The sequence below is a fragment of the Alexandromys fortis genome, unplaced genomic scaffold, assembly GCF_014885135.2.
Source record: "Alexandromys fortis isolate MF-2015 unplaced genomic scaffold, M_Fortis_MF-2015_v1.1 scaffold_108, whole genome shotgun sequence".
Taxonomy (NCBI): Eukaryota; Metazoa; Chordata; class Mammalia; order Rodentia; family Cricetidae; genus Alexandromys; species Alexandromys fortis.
This window is the reverse complement of record NW_026067994.1, coordinates 1,571,205-1,598,822: the sequence shown is the minus strand read 5'-3', so window position 1 is coordinate 1,598,822 and position 27,618 is coordinate 1,571,205.

Below are 27,618 nucleotides of genomic sequence, written 5' to 3'. Positions count from 1 at the left end.
AAAGCAATCAGGGTTCTCTGCCCTGTGGGAAGTCCAAGGACCACCCACCTCCATCCAGGTCTAGTAAGGTGAGCATCCACGAAACTGCCTAGGCTCCCATGAAACCAATAGGTCCAGTAGAATCAAAAACCCATTGCCATTGTTCTTGAGGTGTTGTGACCTTTTAATACAGTCCCTCGTGTTGTGGTGACTCCCAACCATAAAATTATTTTTGTTTCTACATCACAACTATAATTTTGCTTTTGTTATAAATCCTGATGTAATGTTCTCCAATGGTCATAGGCCAGCCCTGTGAAAGGGTCGTTTGGCCCCCAAAGACGTTGCAACCCACAAGTTGAGAACCGTTGCCTTCCCCCCCCCCCCCTATTTTTCGAGACAGGGTTTCTCCGTAGCTTTTTGGTCCCTGTCCTGGAACTAGCGCTTGTAGACCAGGCGATTCTCTTAATTTACTACATCACGATGCGCAGGATATGACAACAGTCCCAGTGGGGCGGGGCTTTGGGTTGCTATGGGCGCTTGGCTCCAGAAGCGAGAACCCCTCCGGGGGCTCGCCTCCCCACCTCATCGGGTCAGTGAAAAAAAAAACGATGAGAGTAGTGGTATTTCACCAGCACCCAGCAAGGCCGGCGGGAACCCCGTCCCCTGAGGGGGGCAGACACTGTAGGACTCAAGTAAGTGCTCAATGTCACCTCTTTCCTGCAGCGCTCAGTCACAGGGAATCTGGTAACAGAAGGAATCAGAACTGACCCCATTCACTCTGTTAGGAAGTAGAGACTTGACCTTTACAGTGAGAAACGCAAGATGCATGCCCCACCGGTAGCCACCGACGGCAGGAACCACGCTTGCTTTCCTCGGGCACTCACACGTGTAACAACGGAATACCGTTACTGAAAGTTGAAAAGTTATTTCCAAGCCTCTCTGGAAATGGGGGGGGGGGGGGCTGGCGGGGGGGGTGATTGCAGGTGTGGGGAAGTGGTGACTAAGTAGTGCCTTCGAGCATAGAGTGTAACTTCTCCAGTACAAGCCAGCCTGTCATTCTCGGCACTGCCTATGAAGTCGTTATGGCCTGGAGCATGTAAGTCACCTCCCCTTGGCAGCCATCCCAAAGGCTTCAGCCTTCACGACTGCCCGGCATTTTCCAGCGTTCTCCCGTGAGCTACAATCATCTCCACTAGGTTGCTGTCGAATGAAAAATATATTACTCCCTTGTCTTCTCAACTGTCATCGCTCTGCATGCTCAGCTAATTTAGTCTGGGAAGTGTGTTTCCCCAGCAAATGCCACACCTAAGCAGGGGCTGCACGGCCAGACAGTTCTTGCAGCCTGCAGTATACGGGTCTGGTTTCAAAATCAAGCATTCAAAGAGAAAGAAAGTGAGGTCTGGAGATATAGATGAAGCTGTTTGCCCTGAAAGCTTTCTTGTCAGCTGTAGTGTGAGCCTGTCCCCGAATCTTTGCTTAAAACCGGATAGAACTGCCTCCATCGTGAAAAGATGAATATTTCCCAATAAACCTTGAACTGCTGCTCAAACCTGAGATCTGGACGCCTTCCCAAGGTTACGGTCACTAAAGCTGGGTTTTAGAAGCATTGACCAGAATATAAAATTGCCAGGATCAATGGAGACCCGAGTACCCAGGGAGTGTCACATAGGCTGATAGCGCCCCCTGCTGGGAACAAGTCCAACAGCACCCAAAATGATTTTTTGTGGCATTTCCAGTGGTCACCTCACTGTACTGGAACCCTCTTATCTGGAACCAAAGACAGGAACCTTTTGCTACACTTTTTTTAGTTAATCTTAAATATAGTTTGAGTACAGTTCCCTTTGGAGTTTTGGACCACAATGGATTAAAAGCAATTTATATCAGAATATTTTGTTTATTCAGAAACAAAAATTTCATGTAGATGTTTAAATTGTAGTTTTATATGGAATGCTGTTTTAATATAGGTAATACTGACGGTGTTGAGGAAAAGGCAAGGAAAAACTTGCAAAGACTGTAGCAAAATTTGCCATCATTATTTAAGCAATATCCCCATTGCAAAAGCTATTTTGAGGAAGGACAGAACTACCCTCCATATGTGCATAGCTATGGATCTGGTGGCAGAAGTTCTGGAAGCAAATACTGAGTTGCCCCAATGAAAGGGAATGGGACTTAAAGCCAGACGGCTTGGGATTTCTATCAGTTTGCACATCTGCAAGCCTTGCTAATCATTCAAGAAACAGTGGAGCACCAGCTTGTTAGAGAACAAAGAAGTTCTGTGATGCATCACTGAATGAGACAAAGACAATGCACTTTCTCAAGGGGCAATAAAACCCAACATGGCAGCTCCCTGGGATCAGTAAAATCAAAGGCTGAATCCAGATGTCACTGAATGGCACGGCAGAGAGCATCACCAGAGAATCACAGCAACCGAGGGAAAACATATAAGGAGCTATATGATTAAGTTCTTCACCTTCGGCTTCTTCAGTATGGTAATCTGTATGTGCAAAGATCGATAGATGATAGATAGACAGACAGACAGATAGACGATAGAGATAAATTTAGTGGCCTTGAGCATATTTGCAGAGTTGCAAAACTCTCATACATCCATTCTGAGAGCATATTCATCTTCCCAAACAAACTATCACCATTGAAAACTGCTCTCGTGGTTTATGCAGTCATAAAGAATAAAATTATGCCATCTGAGGAAAACGGATAGAACTGGGGATCATGACGTTACACAAAGTAAGTAGCACTCAGAAAGACAAATGTCACATTTTCTCTCATCTGCAGAATCTAGATTTAAAAAACATAGTTATGAAAGCAGAAAGGGACTGTTTGAGAAGAGGAGCGGGGTTAGCAAGAAACGGAGGAGACGGCAAGAGAATGGGGTGTGTGTGATCAGAGTCACTGTGTTCCTCCAGGAGGCTGTCTGTCATAGGGAAGTCCATTGTATTATATGACTGACATACCTTTACCTATACAACAAATACAACCAATAAGAAGAATCCCAATCACTTCACACCTTATCATCACTGTGGTAACTTACGTTTTTCAAATTTAGATGATTTATGTGTATGGGTGCTTTGTCCTTATGTCTGTCTGTGAGCCATATGCATGTCTAGTATCCACAGAGGCCAGAAGAAGGCACTGGATCTCCTGAAACTGAAGATCCACCAGTTGTGACCTGCTGTGTGGAAGCTGGGATTCAGAGCCAGGTGCTCTGGAAGAGCAGCCAGTGCTCTTAGCTGCTGAGCCACCTCCCAGCCCCACGTGGTAGTCCCACCTCTGAATTTAACAAGGAGGCACCTTCTATAAGTGGCATTATAATAGCACATGTCTGTTGTCCCTGGCTCGTTTTACTTATCAAATTAGCAAGGCTTATGCACACTGTGACAAGGAAATGCCACCCGCTTTAAGGCGCACAACAGTTACTGCACGTAAGTACCTCCTTTTGTTTGTCTTTCCACGGATTGATGGCCATTCAGGTACTCTCCACCTTTGGCTTATTGTGAGCAGTGCTGCTAAAATCCGTCTTTTCCAGCTACTCCTTTCCGTGTCCTTGGATGTATAGCTAGAAATGGAGTTTCCAGACCACAGGGTAATCCTGTGCGTAAGTCTCTGCGGTATTACATATGCCTAGAATCATCCCTGTGTATATGATATGGAAGAAGAGGAAAACGTAAGTAAACTAAGGGAGCTAACAGTAGAGATGGGGAAACAGGGCCAGGGAAGTTTGCAGGATGTCTATCCATGGATGAAACTGTCCTTATGTAACACAGTGCCGTGTGACCTTGAATATACACAGCCACAATTTAAAAATCAGTCAATAACCTACGTGAGGAATGTTACCAGATGTTTTCACGACAGCTGAGTCATCTCCTGCTCCCACAGCAATGGACGGGCTTCTGGTTCTTCCATTTCCTCACGGACACTTGCTAGTTCTGGTTTGTTTTTAACATGCAGGATGATCACCATACTGGGAGAGAAGTGGCTTGCCACTCTGCTATGGGTTTTCATTTCTCTAACGAGGGCTGATGGCAACTGAGCATCTTTGCGTGTGCATATTATTAATGTATGTATTACCTTGGGGTAAGTGTCCACTTGGGGTAACTGTGCCATGTTTAAACTGACCTGCTTGGTCTTCTTATTTTCTGTTTTAGATATTAATTTCCATTCGTATGTGCCCCTGACGGTTGCTGCTCCCACGATGCTCTGTGATGCACAGATGACAAGTCACAGTCAGCTTTCTCTCCCCTGGCCTGTGCTGTCAGCGACACACCCACGGCACCAGCAGCAAGCCCAGAGGCATGAGGTCACAAGCATGGGTTTTCTTTGAAAGGGTTAGAGCTTTTAGTTTTGCGTTAAACAGCATATGTCTATGTAGCACAGGCAAACCTCCTACCTCAGCCCCCTGAATATTGGGATTACAGGCGTAGGGCACCACATCTATTTCCTTTCCATTCTTATAAATTTAAGGGGTTTCATCCCATTTTGAGCTAATTTTTATCTAAACACACATTTTGTCTGCATTCTGTGTATTTTTTGTGGCTTCATTAGCATCTACAATAGCATCTTATAATCATATCCATTTTTATTGATAAACAGCATAGCTCCAGTCACCTGTAAGCACTGTATCTCCATAAAGCTCTGTCTCATCTTTATGATCCTGATGTCACACCTGCAAATGTCATATACTCAAGTGCATAGCTATATAACTGCCTTATGACTGCTTTATAATCATCTGAGAACTAAAAATGAAACAATAACCAAAATGATAAGAACAGTAGATTTCATATTTGCTTAAGTACCTACTTTTACCAATTTTGCTTTCCTTTCAGAATTGTTTGGCTACTATCATTTCTTGGCCTTGTTTTCTTGAGTACTGGGATTGAACCCCAGACCTTGCTCATTCTATTTAGTCATATGCTCTACCACAGAGGCGCGTCCCAGCCCTCAGTTCTATAAGTTTTAGAATAACAGTATGTATATTAATTTTATATTTTATTTACTTTTATATTATATACATAAGCGGTTTGACTGCACGTATTTCTGTGCACCACATGTATGCAGAGCCCATGGAGACCAGAAAAGAGCATCAGATCCTCTGGGACTTGAGGTACAGTAGTGCCATGTAGATGATGGGAAGTGAACCCAGCTCCTCCGGAAGAACATCCAGTACTCTCAGCTTCTGAGCCATCTCTCCAGCCTCTGTATAGTAATTCCTTTTAAAGCTTCCTGGAGTTTGATAAGAACTGCAGCAAACTGTTGTGTCAGTTTGAAGAAGCTGCAGTCTTTACTGCACCGAGTCTTTCCGTGTTTATGGACAGTGTGTATTTCCACCCATTAAGGCTTCTTTGATGTCCTTCTTCTGTGTCATGGTTGGCTCATTTCAGCCCCATCAGCGCCTTTAAGATGCAGATCCCAGTCGAGGAAGCGAGCGTAGGATCTGAGAGCTTGCAGCCTCTCCAACTTCCACTTTGACCTTTCTACTTCCAGTGTGTGTAGTTAAGATGTGTTCTGCCCGCTTCCTGCTGCAGCTGGCACGCCTTTCTGGATATTATGAGCATTTAGCTCTCTTCCAAGATAAGCTCTTCCTTAAGTTGCGTTTGGTCATAGTAATTTATCTCAGCAATAAAAAAGTAACAGATATGATTAATAAATTTCAATATTGAACAATCTTGCAGCCCTGAAATAAACCCCACCCTGATCACAGTGTCTTACACTATTCAGGCTACTACAACAAAAACACCATAAACTGGGCACCTTGTTAACACAATGTTATAGCCACTAGCCATCCTAGAGGCTACAAAATCCAAGTTCAAGATGCTGGTAAGTATGGAGCTGATAAGGGTCCATTTCCTGGCTCACAGTTTGTACCTAGTGTCTATTTTACATAGGTGTGAAGGTGGCTATCTCTGACAAATGCCCCCTCCTAATAAATTAACCTTATATTGGTAACAATACTTCAACATTTGTAGTTTTGCGGGGCACAGATCATAACATACAGCAAATAATTCTTAAATATTACCAGTGTTAATTTGTGGATATTTTACCACGAATTCATTTGGATCTAAATTCATGAGAGATATTGCTGTTTATCAGTACTGTGTTTGTCTTATTTTGTGTCAAGACAGTATTAGATTCATTAAGTGAATTTGTAAGTGTTCTCTCTTTTATTTTCTCTACTAAACTTGTAGCCCTTTCAATGAGGTGTTAATTGGCAAAGGTGTTAATTTCTCTTTAAATGTGTGGCAGAATTCATCAGTAAAGCAATTTGAGTCTGGAGATTTCTGTGGCCGGGAGTTTTTACATTATGAACACAATTTCTCCAGCAGTTACAGGCTATTCCCTGTAATTACCCATTTCATATTGATGCTGCGGTGGTTTGTATTATGCCTGCAGCTGTAGGGCTGTTTGTATCATTAGTTACTATTCTATTGCTGGGATTAGATACCATGGCCAAGGCAGTTTAAGGAAGAAAGTGTTTATGCTGGTTTGTGGAGAGAGAGGGAGGGGGGAGGAAGAGAGAGAGAGAGAGAGAGAGAGAGAGAGAGAGAGAGAGAGAGAGAGAGACATAGCAAGAAGGCATGGGATGACAGAAGAGCAGGAAGATCTCACCGTGCTTTTGTACCATGCTTTTGTCGCAGAGAGAGAGAGAGACAGAACAGGAGGTGGGGCAAGGCTATAAACCCTCAAAGCCCACCCCCAGTGAAGTACTTCCTCTACCAAGGCTCATTTTCCCAAAGGCTCCAGAACCGTCTCAAACAGTCACCAACTAGGACACAAGTGCTGAGATGCACGAGTTTTGGGGAGACATCTCTCCTTCAAGCCGCAGAAGTATCATCCCTTTATTGCCCTTTTGACGGCTGCTGAGTCTACGATGATGTCTCATTACGTTCCAGAAATTGATCACCTGTCTCTCCTCTCCCTTGTCTCTGTCAGTCTTGTAGCCTTTTTGGAAAGTATCTTTTGATTTTTATTTTAGAAACTCAGCTCTTTGTTTCCCTTCTTCGTTTTACAATTTCAGCTTCCCTCACCTTCATTGTGTCTTTCTCAGAACTTCATTAAACAATGTCTCTATTTAGACTTTTTAGGTGGGAGTTTATTCTAGTGATTTTACACTCATTTTTATAAGTATATGGCTTCAGTATTATAAAATTTTTCAACATTGGTTTTTTTCTCAAATTTGTGATGCTATAGTTTTATGTTTGTTTAGTTCAACATCTGCTTTTTCCCCCCCTAGGGTGTATTTAACTCATGGATTTTCTTTCTTAGAAGTACATTGTTTAGTTCTAATGTTTATAAATATTCGTGTTATCTTTGTGTTTTTATCTTTAATTTGACTCCACTGTGGACAATATATAAACATGAAATCTCATATAAAAAATCTTTTTTAAAAATTTGGTATTTTTTTTGTCCCAAAACATTATCTAACACTTTCCACAAGCATCAAAAAAAGTTTATATACTGTCAGTGCTTGGGATGGTCTACAAATGTTGGCTAGATGTTGTTGGTTGATGGCAATGCTGAGTTCTATCTGCCAATTTTCTGCCTTCCACTAGTAATTGCAAAGGAGAATAGTAGTCTCCCATATCAATGTAGACGTTTCCGTCTCTCCTTCTAGCTGTATCTCCCTTTTTAACTACTCCTTTCACACTGGGACATTAATTCGCAGCTGTGCCATCCCCATGCGTGTATATTTGGGTAGTTATTACATAATGTCTTTAATAACTCTTACATTCCAAAGTCTCCTTCATCTGATACTATAGTGTCTACATCTGCCTTCCTTTGATTAATGTTTGTGTGATTTATCTATTCCTAGCATTTGACTTTCAACTTGCATATAGTAAATGAGTTTATTATAGACATCAGAATTGGGTCATGTTTTTTTTTAATTCAGTCTGCAAATCCCTGTTGCTGTTTTAATTTGTATATTTAAGCCGTTTAATGTAATTATTGATATGTTATGAATAAATTTTCTTTTATTTTTGTTTCCTATTGGTTCTCTAATTTTAGGTTTTCTGGTTTTTGTTCTTCTTTCTCTTGCTTCTTAAACATTGTTTAAAATTCCTTTTTTATTTGATGTTTTAAGTGTATCTCTTTGTACAGATAATTTAGAAGTTTTGTAAACACATTATATTAACAAAACTGCTCAAAATCTACTTATCATTTCCTAGCTTGAGTAAATATAAAAAATTTTATAATTGTATGTTCATAGACCTTCTCTTATAGATAATATCTTAGATATTTCTTCTCTTCATGTTTGAATCACATCAACACTATTATAATTTCTGCCTCAGTTATGAAATACAATTTCGAAGTTTGTAAGGGAAACCCAAAATATTTGCTTCTGTTTTCCTGATGTTCACAGCTATTGTAGAATATTATTTTAAGGAGTGGTACTTTTGTTTATGTTGCATTTGTTGAACTCTGTGTTGCATCATTGTGTCTGTCTAAAACACTTGATGGTCTAATAAAGAACTGAACAGCCAATAGCGAGGCAGAAGAGAGAAATAGGTGGGGCTGGTAGACAGAGATGATAAATAAACAGAAGGAGAAATCTTGTAAAGAAGATCTGGGAACAAGAAAGGAAGGAGGAGGACTTCAAGGGCCAGCCACCCAGCCACCCAGCTACACATCCGGACATGGAAAAAGAAGGAAAGAAAAGGTATACAAAAATAAAGAAAGATAAAAGCCCCGAGGCCAAAGATAGACGGGATTATTTAAGTTGAGAAAAACAGGCAAGAAGCAAACCAAGCTAAGGTCGGGCACTCATAACTAAGAATAAGTCCCTCTGTGTGTGATTTATTGGGGAGCTGGGTGGTAAGCCCCTACCCCCCCCAAAAAAGTCCAAAAACCCAAAAATTAAAAGACAAAGCACCACACTACAGAAAGTTGCTTCTTCTAACAGTTTTTTCTCTTTAGAAATTATTTTGGCAAAAAAAAAAAAAACATGAGGAGAGTATATCTACTTGCAGCAAATTCTCTTAACCTTCCCTTCACTTCAGAATATGATGAGCTAGGATTCCCCTCATTCATGAGAGACGGCTGTGCACAGAAAGGTGTGCTGGTGGCTTCTTCAGCTTCATCACTTGAAAAAGCAGTGTTTCCTTCTTAGGAAAATCTGGGCACCCACCCTGGCCTCCCCAGCCTAACCCAATGGGTGATGGCTGCCTCTCTTCAGCATCAGAGGACATTGTAGCTGCTGTTTCTTCTGGCTTGGCTGAAACTGAGTAGTGGCTACATAAACCTTTGCCTTCTTTCTAGTTTCTTTTCTCTTGATCTTTGGCTAGGAAGAGAAATATTTTGTTGAAGATTTGTTTGTTTCTCCACGCCCACTGGCATTTCTCTGCTACCAGTTTTCACAGCAATAAACCTGGAAGAGATGTGAGACACCAGGAAAAGGCGAGAGAGCCGTGACTATGTTGTTCCCCAGAACCTGATTAACCCTTGTTATTCAGCATATTTCTCCATGACTTTGAGGGTTTTCTGTCTGATTTATGCTATCTTGGGGTCTTATTACTGAATTTAGCAAGAATTAACATAAAAAAATATTATGTTGTTTAAAATATGTTTAAATATATTTGACTCCCCGAGATGAGTTTTTACTTCTTTAGTGGTCAAAAAAAAAAAAAAAAGGATAAAAAGTAACTTGATGTTGAGCGTCCACCTGACCAGAAGACACCTCATGGGAGTCCAGCACTCCCTGCCACTCTCTGTCTTGTCAAAATTGCCATTTTTCCTCTCTTAGGAACAGAAAGAGTTAGAACCACCTCTATCATTTGTCATCTTTTGTCATTATCCAACAAATAGAGCCATCATTCCTAGTGACAGGCTAATAAAGGGGAAAAACGTTACTTAAGTCAAAACCATATTCCCATGCTCTAACCCTCATGTGGGCCCCATCTTGCTTGGTGCTCTTGAGCCCAGAGGGTGGACAAAGTTGTGAAGGGCAGACAGGATTGAGTTGCCATGCAGGGATAAGCAACTGCACTACCAAGGGCTCCAGGAAGAGAATGCGGTCAAGTAAACTAGGGAAAAAGAAGCAACAAAAGGCCGTGATATCAGTACAGCCAGCCTGGATCCTACTGCTTCCCCATTGTCACCTAGGTAAGTAGAAAGAGGTGATGTCCTCGTTTTAATTCTCCACTGTCTGTTGTCACTACATTTTTTTTTTTTGCCTTAGAGATCTCCTGTGTTCATTTTAACCTTATTTCTCCTCTGAAATATGACTCAGACCAAAATGAAGTAGGAAAAACACAAAAACATAGTCAAGGCGGAAACTGTACTCAGGAGAAAATGTACAATGTAAAATATTGTTATTAGTAAAGAGAACTAAAATGAAATTATTAGACCAGTTAAGTCAGGAAAATACAACTGAAGGCATTATTTCTGAGAAGAAAGGAGGTATTTCATAAAAAAGTAAGAAAATTGTAAGTAAAAGGGTGATCACTTTTTGGACAATATAGGTTCTGTACATATACATTTAAAAATTACAGATGCATTTTATATATCTGGCTGAGCGAGCATGAAATGAATATTTTAAATGCATGGTCACTGTGGTTAACAAGGGTCATCTAACGAATAAACAGGAGACACCGAGGAAAACACAGGAAGTTATCCTTCGGTGTGGTGGCCATCCAAGCAACAGTAAGTCTTCTGAACCTCGTGCTCGTCACCAGGGGAGTCCATAGTTTTTAACCATAGACGGAAAACTCACCATGAAAATTACCAGAACATCCTGTTCTCTTTTTCATAGAGCCAAGCTTCCGGCGGGCCATGCAATCTGATATAATGTCTACTAAACAATTTGACCATTACATTCACTAGTCACAGTAGACCATCTGAGCGTAGATGGCTGATTCTGCCTAAATTTGAGGTTTGGTATTAATATATTTGCCTGTAGATATGAATTTCATTCTCTAGATATCCTGATTAGTAATAAACAATTCCAAAACCATCCACTGACTTCTGGATCAACCTCCTAAAACTACCAAACTTCTTATATAGAGGAGAATGTGCTGGATATTGGCTGTCCACAAAACCTCCAACAATAACTACACTAGGCAGTTTTTATTTAAATTTACATGGAGCATTTACTAAAATTCTCAGTGGCCTAAGTCATTAACAACAAACTTCAGAGAATTGGTAGCAATAAAAAAAAGTGCCCATTGTTAAGTCAAAAGAAGGCACTCATGAAAATCAATAAGTAAAAGAAAACAATTGAGATTGCAAAATAAAACACTTCTAGATAACTCAAAGATCAGACACAAGATTTTAATGGAAATTTGAAAGTCCTTAAGGAAAACAAAGTAAAAATACTTCATGTTTAAATATGAGATACTACAGCAAAAGTAGTACTTATAATACATTTGCGGTCCTAAATCTGTTGTTAGAAATAAATAAAGACTAAAAAACACAGAATAAGTAGAATAATTTTAACATATTAAAAATAACATCAGAATAAATATTAACTAAATTGGAATAAAGGCATAATTAAATCAATAAGTAATAGGATAGGGAGCAAGACACAATGAAGATTATCAGTATAGACAGGCAGACCTCAGAAGACCAACGCAATTAATTCACAACATGAGGTCAGAAGAGAGGAACGGAATTAAGGGGGAAGTGGGAGAGAGAAATTGACTCTACTATGTGACCATCACTGAAAACAATAAAATTAAATTTAAGAAATGTTAAGTATCTGTATTAGTGCATTTTCACCTTAATGTGACAAACTCCCGACAGAGGCAACCCAAGGAAGGATGCCATGGATACACTTGTCGTGGAGAGTAGAAACAGACCCGTGAGGCAGTTGGTCACACTCATCTGTACTTATGAATCAGAAATGAAAGCTGGATTGGGTTGGGAGATGGATGGAGTGGAGAGTAATGAGAGAGATGTCTTGATGGGGGAAGCATTTTGAAGTCAGGCAGTAACATGGTGTAAGGGAAACTCCCACAAATCCACAAGGATGACCCCAGCTAAGACTCCTAGCAAGAGGAGAGAGGGTGCCTGAACTGGACTTCTCCTGTAATCATATTGTTAACTACCCCAGTTGTCATCAGAGAGCCTTCATCCAGTGACTGATGGAAACAGATGCAGAGACCCATGACCAAGCACTGGGATCCTGCTGAAGAGAGGGAGGTAGGATTGTACAAGCCAGGGGCTCAAGGTCATCACAAGGGAACCCACAGAAACAACTAACTTGCACTCATAAGAGTTCACAGACTTGGGCGCAATAGCTAGGAAGCCTGTGTGGAACTGTCCTAGGCCCTCTACATATATGTGACAGTTGTGTGGCTTGATCTGCTTACAAGACTCCCAGGGATGGAAGTCTGTCCCTAAAGCTTTGACTGGCTTCCAGAAACCTATTCTCATACTAGGTTGTTTTGCCCAGCCTTAACACAGGGGAGGAGCTTAATCCTACCTCAACTTGATATGCCATGCTTTGTTTACACCCATGAGAGGCCTGCCCCTTTCTGAACAAAAACAGAGGAACAGTGGATTGGGGGAGTGGCAGGGGAAAGAAAACAGGAGGAGAGGAAAGAGGGGGAACTGTGGTCTAGATATAAAATAAATGAATAAATTTAATTTTAAAAAAAGAAAGAAATGAAAACTGATACCCAACTGCACTTTTCAATCCTATTCGAACAGTAGGATGGTGCTGCTCATATTCGGGGAGGGCTTTCCCTGCTCTGTTAAACTCTTCTGGAAACATCATGACAGAAACACCCAAAGATATGTTCACATCATAATTCCTATCAATTAAATTCTATCGAGCCAACAATGAAAATCAGCCACAATTCCACCTTTGACAATCAAACACATTCCTCTAATTATTGCTATCCTTTAAAGTTTCCTTTTCATCTCAGAATGCAACGTACCTTTAGTTTTTAATCTGAGTCCTCATTGTCTTTAACAATGCCAACACTGCAGAGAAGCACAATGTCTCAAGGCACTCTCTCTACTGTGAGCGCCTATAAAATAAAGCACAAGCTGCAAACGTCTAATATAGAGTGCTACAGAGGAAATAGTCCCACATCAGAGGGAAGAGGATGCAGGTAGAATGGTGAGGACAAGTCTAAGGCCAGAAGAGAGAAGAGCAATTCTTACAACTCAGTGTCTGCCCTCTGGGGTTCATGAAGGAATCATCTGGGACCCAAAGGACTTGGATAGCCCCACATCTCCACCTCTGCTGTCTACGGTACATATATTCTCTACCTTGACCCAGGTCCACTCTGTGCTCATAGGTTTCCTCAATCAATATCCTACGGTCTTGACATCTCCAGCATCCTAAAGTTTCCATTTAAACTTAGATTTCACTGTCAGAGACAAATAAATGGGCTCTCAGAACCTCCTTGTGATAAACCAGCCTGTCTCCATCTTGGGCTTAAAAGCCATCTTACAACAATGTCAAACTAAGCTTGTTCCTATTTATGATTAAATCTGTATTTTATAAGGATTAAGCTGTGCCCCACCTGTAACTTTGACTACAAATGATTCTGCACCACCTATTCTAGGAAGCCGCAACCATTCTTTTGCTTCAGAGAGTTGCTATGAGCACCTCAGAGCAATGCCTTTGTTTCAGGAGGCTTCTATAACCAACTTGTTATACATATGTTCTGATGTGGGAGTCTTCTGTTTTGTGTTGGTTTCATTCCATTTCGAGATGTCTCTGTCATTTCTAGAGCTTTGGATTTCTTGTTTGCTTTGGTAATTATATCCTTCTGAAGTCTTTTATGGAGTTGAAGAATGATTAGTTATAGTTATAGTTTTCCTTAGTTATGATAAAGGATAAAATAGATATAAATATTGTAACTGTAATTCTTGCTTGATAACTTTTGTTATATGTAATTTTACTATGTTAAAGTTAAAGCCTTTCTTTTTTNGGGAGGAAGAGAGAGAGAGAGAGAGAGAGAGAGAGAGAGAGAGAGAGAGAGAGAGAGAGAGAATCATAGCAAGAAGGCATGGCATGACAGAAGAGCAGGAAGCTGGCAGATCACATTTTCATCCACACCCAGGAGCAGAGAGAGAGAGAGACAGAACAGGAGGTGGGGCAAGGCTATAAACCCTCAAAGCCCACCCCCAGTGAAGTACTTCCTCTACCAAGGCTCATTTTCCCAAAGGCTCCAGAACCGTCTCAAACAGTCACCAACTAGGACACAAGTGCTGAGATGCACGAGTTTTGGGGAGACATCTCTCCTTCAAGCCGCAGAAGTATCATCCCTTTATTGCCCTTTTGACGGCTGCTGAGTCTACGATGATGTCTCATTACGTTCCAGAAATTGATCACCTGTCTCTCCTCTCCCTTGTCTCTGTCAGTCTTGTAGCCTTTTTGGAAAGTATCTTTTGATTTTTATTTTAGAAACTCAGCTCTTTGTTTCCCTTCTTCGTTTTACAATTTCAGCTTCCCTCACCTTCATTGTGTCTTTCTCAGAACTTCATTAAACAATGTCTCTATTTAGACTTTTTAGGTGGGAGTTTATTCTAGTGATTTTACACTCATTTTTATAAGTATATGGCTTCAGTATTATAAAATTTTTCAACATTGGTTTTTTTCTCAAATTTGTGATGCTATAGTTTTATGTTTGTTTAGTTCAACATCTGCTTTTTCCCCCCCTAGGGTGTATTTAACTCATGGATTTTCTTTCTTAGAAGTACATTGTTTAGTTCTAATGTTTATAAATATTCGTGTTATCTTTGTGTTTTTATCTTTAATTTGACTCCACTGTGGACAATATATAAACATGAAATCTCATATAAAAAATCTTTTTTAAAAATTTGGTATTTTTTTTGTCCCAAAACATTATCTAACACTTTCCACAAGCATCAAAAAAAGTTTATATACTGTCAGTGCTTGGGATGGTCTACAAATGTTGGCTAGATGTTGTTGGTTGATGGCAATGCTGAGTTCTATCTGCCAATTTTCTGCCTTCCACTAGTAATTGCAAAGGAGAATAGTAGTCTCCCATATCAATGTAGACGTTTCCGTCTCTCCTTCTAGCTGTATCTCCCTTTTTAACTACTCCTTTCACACTGGGACATTAATTCGCAGCTGTGCCATCCCCATGCGTGTATATTTGGGTAGTTATTACATAATGTCTTTAATAACTCTTACATTCCAAAGTCTCCTTCATCTGATACTATAGTGTCTACATCTGCCTTCCTTTGATTAATGTTTGTGTGATTTATCTATTCCTAGCATTTGACTTTCAACTTGCATATAGTAAATGAGTTTATTATAGACATCAGAATTGGGTCATGTTTTTTTTTAATTCAGTCTGCAAATCCCTGTTGCTGTTTTAATTTGTATATTTAAGCCGTTTAATGTAATTATTGATATGTTATGAATAAATTTTCTTTTATTTTTGTTTCCTATTGGTTCTCTAATTTTAGGTTTTCTGGTTTTTGTTCTTCTTTCTCTTGCTTCTTAAACATTGTTTAAAATTCCTTTTTTATTTGATGTTTTAAGTGTATCTCTTTGTACAGATAATTTAGAAGTTTTGTAAACACATTATATTAACAAAACTGCTCAAAATCTACTTATCATTTCCTAGCTTGAGTAAATATAAAAAATTTTATAATTGTATGTTCATAGACCTTCTCTTATAGATAATATCTTAGATATTTCTTCTCTTCATGTTTGAATCACATCAACACTATTATAATTTCTGCCTCAGTTATGAAATACAATTTCGAAGTTTGTAAGGGAAACCCAAAATATTTGCTTCTGTTTTCCTGATGTTCACAGCTATTGTAGAATATTATTTTAAGGAGTGGTACTTTTGTTTATGTTGCATTTGTTGAACTCTGTGTTGCATCATTGTGTCTGTCTAAAACACTTGATGGTCTAATAAAGAACTGAACAGCCAATAGCGAGGCAGAAGAGAGAAATAGGTGGGGCTGGTAGACAGAGATGATAAATAAACAGAAGGAGAAATCTTGTAAAGAAGATCTGGGAACAAGAAAGGAAGGAGGAGGACTTCAAGGGCCAGCCACCCAGCCACCCAGCTACACATCCGGACATGGAAAAAGAAGGAAAGAAAAGGTATACAAAAATAAAGAAAGATAAAAGCCCCGAGGCCAAAGATAGACGGGATTATTTAAGTTGAGAAAAACAGGCAAGAAGCAAACCAAGCTAAGGTCGGGCACTCATAACTAAGAATAAGTCCCTCTGTGTGTGATTTATTGGGGAGCTGGGTGGTAAGCCCCTACCCCCCCCAAAAAAGTCCAAAAACCCAAAAATTAAAAGACAAAGCACCACACTACAGAAAGTTGCTTCTTCTAACAGTTTTTTCTCTTTAGAAATTATTTTGGCAAAAAAAAAAAAAACATGAGGAGAGTATATCTACTTGCAGCAAATTCTCTTAACCTTCCCTTCACTTCAGAATATGATGAGCTAGGATTCCCCTCATTCATGAGAGACGGCTGTGCACAGAAAGGTGTGCTGGTGGCTTCTTCAGCTTCATCACTTGAAAAAGCAGTGTTTCCTTCTTAGGAAAATCTGGGCACCCACCCTGGCCTCCCCAGCCTAACCCAATGGGTGATGGCTGCCTCTCTTCAGCATCAGAGGACATTGTAGCTGCTGTTTCTTCTGGCTTGGCTGAAACTGAGTAGTGGCTACATAAACCTTTGCCTTCTTTCTAGTTTCTTTTCTCTTGATCTTTGGCTAGGAAGAGAAATATTTTGTTGAAGATTTGTTTGTTTCTCCACGCCCACTGGCATTTCTCTGCTACCAGTTTTCACAGCAATAAACCTGGAAGAGATGTGAGACACCAGGAAAAGGCGAGAGAGCCGTGACTATGTTGTTCCCCAGAACCTGATTAACCCTTGTTATTCAGCATATTTCTCCATGACTTTGAGGGTTTTCTGTCTGATTTATGCTATCTTGGGGTCTTATTACTGAATTTAGCAAGAATTAACATAAAAAAATATTATGTTGTTTAAAATATGTTTAAATATATTTGACTCCCCGAGATGAGTTTTTACTTCTTTAGTGGTCAAAAAAAAAAAAAAAAGGATAAAAAGTAACTTGATGTTGAGCGTCCACCTGACCAGAAGACACCTCATGGGAGTCCAGCACTCCCTGCCACTCTCTGTCTTGTCAAAATTGCCATTTTTCCTCTCTTAGGAACAGAAAGAGTTAGAACCACCTCTATCATTTGTCATCTTTTGTCATTATCCAACAAATAGAGCCATCATTCCTAGTGACAGGCTAATAAAGGGGAAAAACGTTACTTAAGTCAAAACCATATTCCCATGCTCTAACCCTCATGTGGGCCCCATCTTGCTTGGTGCTCTTGAGCCCAGAGGGTGGACAAAGTTGTGAAGGGCAGACAGGATTGAGTTGCCATGCAGGGATAAGCAACTGCACTACCAAGGGCTCCAGGAAGAGAATGCGGTCAAGTAAACTAGGGAAAAAGAAGCAACAAAAGGCCGTGATATCAGTACAGCCAGCCTGGATCCTACTGCTTCCCCATTGTCACCTAGGTAAGTAGAAAGAGGTGATGTCCTCGTTTTAATTCTCCACTGTCTGTTGTCACTACATTTTTTTTTTTTGCCTTAGAGATCTCCTGTGTTCATTTTAACCTTATTTCTCCTCTGAAATATGACTCAGACCAAAATGAAGTAGGAAAAACACAAAAACATAGTCAAGGCGGAAACTGTACTCAGGAGAAAATGTACAATGTAAAATATTGTTATTAGTAAAGAGAACTAAAATGAAATTATTAGACCAGTTAAGTCAGGAAAATACAACTGAAGGCATTATTTCTGAGAAGAAAGGAGGTATTTCATAAAAAAGTAAGAAAATTGTAAGTAAAAGGGTGATCACTTTTTGGACAATATAGGTTCTGTACATATACATTTAAAAATTACAGATGCATTTTATATATCTGGCTGAGCGAGCATGAAATGAATATTTTAAATGCATGGTCACTGTGGTTAACAAGGGTCATCTAACGAATAAACAGGAGACACCGAGGAAAACACAGGAAGTTATCCTTCGGTGTGGTGGCCATCCAAGCAACAGTAAGTCTTCTGAACCTCGTGCTCGTCACCAGGGGAGTCCATAGTTTTTAACCATAGACGGAAAACTCACCATGAAAATTACCAGAACATCCTGTTCTCTTTTTCATAGAGCCAAGCTTCCGGCGGGCCATGCAATCTGATATAATGTCTACTAAACAATTTGACCATTACATTCACTAGTCACAGTAGACCATCTGAGCGTAGATGGCTGATTCTGCCTAAATTTGAGGTTTGGTATTAATATATTTGCCTGTAGATATGAATTTCATTCTCTAGATATCCTGATTAGTAATAAACAATTCCAAAACCATCCACTGACTTCTGGATCAACCTCCTAAAACTACCAAACTTCTTATATAGAGGAGAATGTGCTGGATATTGGCTGTCCACAAAACCTCCAACAATAACTACACTAGGCAGTTTTTATTTAAATTTACATGGAGCATTTACTAAAATTCTCAGTGGCCTAAGTCATTAACAACAAACTTCAGAGAATTGGTAGCAATAAAAAAAAGTGCCCATTGTTAAGTCAAAAGAAGGCACTCATGAAAATCAATAAGTAAAAGAAAACAATTGAGATTGCAAAATAAAACACTTCTAGATAACTCAAAGATCAGACACAAGATTTTAATGGAAATTTGAAAGTCCTTAAGGAAAACAAAGTAAAAATACTTCATGTTTAAATATGAGATACTACAGCAAAAGTAGTACTTATAATACATTTGCGGTCCTAAATCTGTTGTTAGAAATAAATAAAGACTAAAAAACACAGAATAAGTAGAATAATTTTAACATATTAAAAATAACATCAGAATAAATATTAACTAAATTGGAATAAAGGCATAATTAAATCAATAAGTAATAGGATAGGGAGCAAGACACAATGAAGATTATCAGTATAGACAGGCAGACCTCAGAAGACCAACGCAATTAATTCACAACATGAGGTCAGAAGAGAGGAACGGAATTAAGGGGGAAGTGGGAGAGAGAAATTGACTCTACTATGTGACCATCACTGAAAACAATAAAATTAAATTTAAGAAATGTTAAGTATCTGTATTAGTGCATTTTCACCTTAATGTGACAAACTCCCGACAGAGGCAACCCAAGGAAGGATGCCATGGATACACTTGTCGTGGAGAGTAGAAACAGACCCGTGAGGCAGTTGGTCACACTCATCTGTACTTATGAATCAGAAATGAAAGCTGGATTGGGTTGGGAGATGGATGGAGTGGAGAGTAATGAGAGAGATGTCTTGATGGGGGAAGCATTTTGAAGTCAGGCAGTAACATGGTGTAAGGGAAACTCCCACAAATCCACAAGGATGACCCCAGCTAAGACTCCTAGCAAGAGGAGAGAGGGTGCCTGAACTGGACTTCTCCTGTAATCATATTGTTAACTACCCCAGTTGTCATCAGAGAGCCTTCATCCAGTGACTGATGGAAACAGATGCAGAGACCCATGACCAAGCACTGGGATCCTGCTGAAGAGAGGGAGGTAGGATTGTACAAGCCAGGGGCTCAAGGTCATCACAAGGGAACCCACAGAAACAACTAACTTGCACTCATAAGAGTTCACAGACTTGGGCGCAATAGCTAGGAAGCCTGTGTGGAACTGTCCTAGGCCCTCTACATATATGTGACAGTTGTGTGGCTTGATCTGCTTACAAGACTCCCAGGGATGGAAGTCTGTCCCTAAAGCTTTGACTGGCTTCCAGAAACCTATTCTCATACTAGGTTGTTTTGCCCAGCCTTAACACAGGGGAGGAGCTTAATCCTACCTCAACTTGATATGCCATGCTTTGTTTACACCCATGAGAGGCCTGCCCCTTTCTGAACAAAAACAGAGGAACAGTGGATTGGGGGAGTGGCAGGGGAAAGAAAACAGGAGGAGAGGAAAGAGGGGGAACTGTGGTCTAGATATAAAATAAATGAATAAATTTAATTTTAAAAAAAGAAAGAAATGAAAACTGATACCCAACTGCACTTTTCAATCCTATTCGAACAGTAGGATGGTGCTGCTCATATTCGGGGAGGGCTTTCCCTGCTCTGTTAAACTCTTCTGGAAACATCATGACAGAAACACCCAAAGATATGTTCACATCATAATTCCTATCAATTAAATTCTATCGAGCCAACAATGAAAATCAGCCACAATTCCACCTTTGACAATCAAACACATTCCTCTAATTATTGCTATCCTTTAAAGTTTCCTTTTCATCTCAGAATGCAACGTACCTTTAGTTTTTAATCTGAGTCCTCATTGTCTTTAACAATGCCAACACTGCAGAGAAGCACAATGTCTCAAGGCACTCTCTCTACTGTGAGCGCCTATAAAATAAAGCACAAGCTGCAAACGTCTAATATAGAGTGCTACAGAGGAAATAGTCCCACATCAGAGGGAAGAGGATGCAGGTAGAATGGTGAGGACAAGTCTAAGGCCAGAAGAGAGAAGAGCAATTCTTACAACTCAGTGTCTGCCCTCTGGGGTTCATGAAGGAATCATCTGGGACCCAAAGGACTTGGATAGCCCCACATCTCCACCTCTGCTGTCTACGGTACATATATTCTCTACCTTGACCCAGGTCCACTCTGTGCTCATAGGTTTCCTCAATCAATATCCTACGGTCTTGACATCTCCAGCATCCTAAAGTTTCCATTTAAACTTAGATTTCACTGTCAGAGACAAATAAATGGGCTCTCAGAACCTCCTTGTGATAAACCAGCCTGTCTCCATCTTGGGCTTAAAAGCCATCTTACAACAATGTCAAACTAAGCTTGTTCCTATTTATGATTAAATCTGTATTTTATAAGGATTAAGCTGTGCCCCACCTGTAACTTTGACTACAAATGATTCTGCACCACCTATTCTAGGAAGCCGCAACCATTCTTTTGCTTCAGAGAGTTGCTATGAGCACCTCAGAGCAATGCCTTTGTTTCAGGAGGCTTCTATAACCAACTTGTTATACATATGTTCTGATGTGGGAGTCTTCTGTTTTGTGTTGGTTTCATTCCATTTCGAGATGTCTCTGTCATTTCTAGAGCTTTGGATTTCTTGTTTGCTTTGGTAATTATATCCTTCTGAAGTCTTTTATGGAGTTGAAGAATGATTAGTTATAGTTATAGTTTTCCTTAGTTATGATAAAGGATAAAATAGATATAAATATTGTAACTGTAATTCTTGCTTGATAACTTTTGTTATATGTAATTTTACTATGTTAAAGTTAAAGCCTTTCTTTTTTGTTTAAACAGAAAAAGGGGAAATGATGTGGGAGTCTTCTGTTTTGTGTTGATTTCATTGGTTAAATAAAGAAACTGCTGTGGCCTTTGATAGGACAGAAAATTAGTTAGGTGGAGTAAACAGAACAGAAGGCTGGGAGAAAGAAGCTGAGTCAGGCAGTCGCCATGATTCTCCCACTCCAGAGAGACGTAGGTTAAGATCTTTCCTGGTAAACTACCACTTTGTGGTACTACACAGATTATTAGAAATGGGTTAGATCAATATGTAAGAGCTAGCCAATAAGAGGCTGGAACTAATGGGCCAGGCAGTGTTTAAAAGAATACAGTTTCAGTGTAATGATTTCAGGTATGAAGCTAGCTGTGTGGGCAGCTCTTACTACAACAGAAGATATAACCTGGCCCATTTAGACCGTATTGTATCACCACCACCACCCATCCAACCCTCCCATCATCCACACTGACACTCCCTCCCTCCACCCACAAACATCAATGCTGGTGAAATATTTTCCCCTAAGTGGTTGTTTCTGAGTAATGAACCCCTTCTACTGTATTGTCTGGTTAGGATCTTTCTAAGAAATTTGCATTTTCACAAGCTGGAGCCCTTGATTACTGAGATCTTGCCCTCAGGGAACAGTCCTTAGTGTCCCAGGTCAGAGCAAGAGATTTCTTTTTGGCATAGCTAATCCCTTTAACATTTACAGTTATTTCTCAGCCTCCTTCCCTTAAACTTCAAACTCATTCTTTCCCCCACTAAATGGCACTTCTGCACATCTTTTTTACTTAGCTGTTGTTATCCTATAATAGACCTGGATAAGAGCAATGAGCAGTAGCCTTTCCACAGCCTGAATGCTCCTATCTTACCATGTCTTCTGACAAAGGATTATCCCATTTTTTTTAATTCAATATCATTAAAGTTTTCAGGCCATGGGCAGAACATAGCCCACATTCTTTACCAGAATATAACGTGAATGGTCTCTAACACAGATCCCAATAGAGTTCTTCTCACCTCTAAAACCTTGTGAGCCAGACTCCACTGTTTGCATTTTTTATCCCACTAAATTATGCTTACATTATTCAAGACCTTTTCTAATCCAAGGCTCCAAAATTTCTGCATGGTGACACAATAGGAAGCAACTGAGCACATTCCATCCAGTCGGGAAGCAGGGAAAATGAACAGGTGCTCAGCTGGCTTCCTCCTTCTTACTAAGTCTGGGTCTCCATCCCATGGAACTATGCCACCACATTCATGGTAGATCTTCTCTGTTCTGTTAACCCCTTTTGAAACATTATTATAGACACACCCACAGGTATATTCCCATAGTGATTTTTAAATTCCATCAACTTGACAATGAAAATTAACCTTCACAAATTTAAGTATTAAGTGCCTAGATAGAAATACATCAGATATTAGACTGTCTATCAATAAGTATTATGACAACATTCATGCCACTAAATTATGAAGAATAACTTTAAAAATTACTAGCACTGAGGAAGAAATAAAAATTGTTGTGGAATCCTGCACTCCTAGCCTAACAACCATTACCATCTTAATCAGAAGAGCTCTGATTACCTGCGAGACCCTCAAAACACTGGACCAGTTGAGATCCTTCATAGAAAAGGTGGTGAGATCCTCCCCTAAGCTCTCAGCACTCACTCCTTCCTGCACCCCACTTCCCAGTTGCCATAATTGTACCCCAGATATCCATGGTTGGGGGAAGAGTCTAGAGAATAAAGAAGGTGGAAAATTAACTGATGAGGTTTCATCTGTACAACAGCGTGGAAGCCATCACCCACACTGGGGTGGGACCTTTCATTCCTGTGATGTTCGGGCACAACTGTGCTCCTGTTTGTAACTCCTCACCCTAGTTAGGGTGAATAAACCCTTGTTCACGTCTCTGTAGGAAAGGTTAATATAACAGCAATACAAATGGTAACCATTTTTTAAATTAAAGCTGTAGTCAATCCTTGGTCAAAAGAAAACCTGATCCAGATATACTTACAGGAAAGTTCCACCTAAATTCTATTAAAGAGCAAAAAATGTTGTAAACAAACATATCAAGAGATTTTTTAAAGAGAAAAGCATACTAACTTATTGACAATAGTTTATTGGTATGTACTTCATTCTAAAAATTTGTAAGCATTGACATAAGAAGGAAAAGTTATAAATTTTAACTTGAACTTCAATGTTAAAAGTCTTAATGAAAATACTAACCAAATATAGACAAGTGGTATGTTGCATATTAGAAATGGCCCACTTAGACATTTCTGAGAAGTCTATTACTAGCTTAAGCGTATTTTTTTTGAAAGACCAAAATAGATTATCTCCAGCTGTTAACCCCACCAGACAAGAATAAGACCACTACCACAAGTATGAGCCAAATTTAAAGCAAACCATATTAAATATTGGCCAGGACAATGGACATTGGTCAGGTCCATACCTGCGATTCCCAGAGTATGACCCTAAATTACTTTAGCCAGGGGCTTATAAAGTCAAAACCCACAAGACTACGTACTTCACCTTCATCCAATTAGGGGCAAGCATACATCCTGATGTACTTCCTGCCTATGTACATCCCATGTACGTGTGATGAAGCACATCCTTTGTAGTTGGATCAACCAAGTGTATTTATAAAACAAAAACCTGTGACTTGTTATTTTACACAAACAAGAGCCCCCAACATTCTAGTAAGTTCTGTCCTAGAGCAAGTGGGACTTACAGGCTAGAGATAGTTTTATTTTATAGATAACTGTAATTTAAACTTAAAACATAATGTTAGATGTCACAAAGAACCATGCAGTTAAAACTCTATACTCTAGAAAACACACACACACATTTATAGCATAAAGAAATACAAGAGCAGACAAAAATGTGATTAAGTTTTTGAAAGAAGGGAAAAGTGTTAAGGGATAAAAATTATATGGTATGGTCTAATAGTGTTCTTAGAAGAGACAGAACAAACCAACACACACACACACACACACACACACACACACACATGCAGGAGTCCAGCTCCAGATGAGGGCAGGGACTGAAGATGGATGGATACAAGAGTGGCTATGGGAGGAATCAGACATGGAACACTCCTCAGTTTGGTTGTAGGAGAGATGGACAGAGAGGAAGCACATTTCGATACTGCTTCGCCTCCTCTGACAACCTTTATCTCTCACAGGCTTATTTATTCACAAAATCTTTTCCTCTTGTACATCTTTTGGTCATCATTGTTAAACAGTTATCTTTTCTAGTCATTTTCCTCAACTTTTGACAGTATCTCTTTATGTCATAAACCCCATAGCCCAATTTTTAAGAATCTAGAGGCATATGACAGTCTTCTCTCATTTGGGTAGCTCTGGTTGCTTCAAGGATGCTAGATCAAAACAAAATTTCCAAGCCAGCCTGAGCGTATTGCCATGTCCCAAGCAGTGTATTATTAACTCTTAATGGTCAGAGTTCCAAGAAGGCCAAAGCTTCTGTAGCTATTATTCATATTTTGCCATAATACAATGTTTATATTTTACATCTTTATTGAATTTGTCTATAAGTCTAATCCTGGTATTCTTTTGCTCTTTGGCCATACGACACCACAGTGGCTCTGCATGAGCTAACTTTTCTAAGAAAGGGAGGCCCTCACATCTTATTCTTTCTCATCTTTCCACTCCATACTTTGTTCATCAGTATAAATTCTCTGTGTAGGGCTGAGGTAGCTTCAGCTAATCTGGCTTTGTTGATGTATATGTCATGGCATTGCATGAGTGTAGAGTGGGAAGAGCTGGCAATCTGATCTGTGGCCCACTCCTCTAGCCCACCGAATCTTATTGATCTTTTTGAGTTTACTTTGTTTTGATTATCTAGTTCCTGTGTAAGTACAGGGACAGATATTTCAAGAATGTCTCATAGCCTCATAAGGAGACCTCTGGCTTCTTTATGTGTGTCACAACCTCTAAGTCACAAGGAACATTTTCAAGGAGATACAGATATCTCACTAAAAACGGGAGAGGTAGTATGTTCAAGACTGTCCTGGGGAAGCTTAGAAGCAGCATTCCTGGGAGAAGGCATAAATGATTCATAAGAAACTTTCCATCAATCCAATATCCCTAAATTGTACAAATATTAAAAGTCTCCCAAGTACGCAGGAGGTGGAGATGAAAACCACAGGTAGCACGGCAGCCACGATGTGACTCAGCTTTGCTGGGTCTTTGTCAGGCAGCTCTGCTGGCCTTACGACTTTCTCCAGTCCCATCAGATATGGCTATACCACATACACACATATGTAGATTTACACCATATTATATTGTCGACTAAATCATATAAACATAATTTTACAAATTTAGATAAAAATACTTCTAATATCTTTAAAGAGCTGAGTCACATGATCATGGGATCTTGCAAGCTTGAAAAACCTCCAGTCAGGAGTTAACGCTTGTCTTAAGGCAGAACGTCTTGCCTATGGAAACCCGTTTATTCTGAAAGCTTTTCAACTGATCAAATGAGGCTTTTCCATAGTACAGAGATTAGTTTCATATGTGAGATTAAATAGAATGAGTAGTAGATGCTAACCACATTTACATACTACCTCCACAGCAAGCCCTGCTAATGCAATTGATTGAATAGTTGGATAATATAGCCAGCCAGCCAGGTTAACATACAAATTTACTATTATGAATCTATTTTTCTCTACACACACTGAGGTAACATGAATGAATTAGCGATAACTCAAGTAGAGAATCATAATCTTTTAAACTTGAAGCGCCCAGGGGGAAAGACTACTAAGGAAGCTGGAAATTTAAAAGAAAAGTACAGAAATGGAGAAAATCAAAGAAATCCCCAAACGCGTATGAACCCCTTTCAAGTTCTTGGCTGACTCATGCACTGCACATTCTTGAAGTGGAATTAAAGAATCCAGCCAAAGAAGGATTTAAATCCAATCAGAAAATGGTTGGTTACTTAAAACATTTGTGCCACTATTATACCAGTGGACACATTCTCCTAGACATTATTATAGCTTCACACTGAAGGCCCTAGGTTTTGTTCTTGTCCCCACACCAAACACACATGAATTCACTGATAGAATCAAGACAGTTCAAGAAACTCCGAAGGGGTAAACACAAAGAAAACCAAAACTTGGGAATCACTGTTTGCTGGTGGAGAAATTTATGCATGGATGGGATACTTCTCGCTGATATCCACAGGGACTGTGAGCAGGGTTGAAAGAGAGAATGCAGGGAGAAAGGCCCTAAAATACACCCACAATAAAAACATGAGCATAGTCACTTGTTTAAAATAATACGTAGCACATAACGCGAAAAGAAATGCATGCAGACACAATAACCAAACTGTTAATAGTAAATGTTTCAGTGTGACCTTAACTCACTTCTGAATATTTAATGAACTCATGGAATTTATTACAATGATCATTTATTATTCATCTAATCAGCATGTTTAAGATCTTTTAAAGATATAGAACCAAGCTCCTGTCAGGGGCTTGAGCTTTCTCTTGCCCCAGTGAGTTCTTTTTAATGTTCTCCTGATCTTTCCAGGAAAGCACCACATACTGACATTTGTCCCAGAGTTCACTTGTGCAACACCAGAATAGAATCACGTGGAAGCAGCCCTCAGTTTAGGGTTATGGTCAGTCTCAGAGTACACATTTAAAAGCTTTCTTCATGTAGGTTTAACGGACCCCGTCAGCATGCTTCTGAGAAAGACAGCAAGTGATGCTTCAATGTAGCAGTGCAGACTTACACAACCCAACTTGTAATTTTTTTCCAAATTAATCATCAAAAAAAGTAAATTATTTTGTGTGACTCCCGTCAATCATTCAAAAATATACCTGAAGTCTGGCTTTTCTGGGCATTTGCCAGTAAGTATACAGCAAACAAACCAGGTGGATATTTTTCCCGCTTTAAAGGTTATTATCCCACTGAGGAAAAGCACATAGTAAGCCAACGAAATAAGCAAATCACAGTGCCATTTGAAGGCAATAAAACTAAAAAGCAAATTAAAGAAAAGATCAAGATCAGGAGAAGCAGAAGTGGCCGGGGCGTCTTGAACAGGCATCAGAGAGAAGGTCGGACCGAGACCCAGAAAGGAGGTCTGAGAAGGAACCATGTGCATATCCAGGGAAATCATTTGAATCAAGGAGAAAACGAGATCCAAAGCTTCACAGAGCATTGTGGTCATCTTAGGACCATAGAAGATAATAACGATACAGCAAGGGTGATAACAAAAGGGGCTGGGGTCTTCTACAGCACCGTGAGGTTTTGGCCTGAAATGGGAACTTAACTCATGATAATTGTAGAAATACAGTGCCCAAAATCAAAGATGAAGGAACAGGATGTTTTGTTTACGGGGAAAATAATAAATATGAAC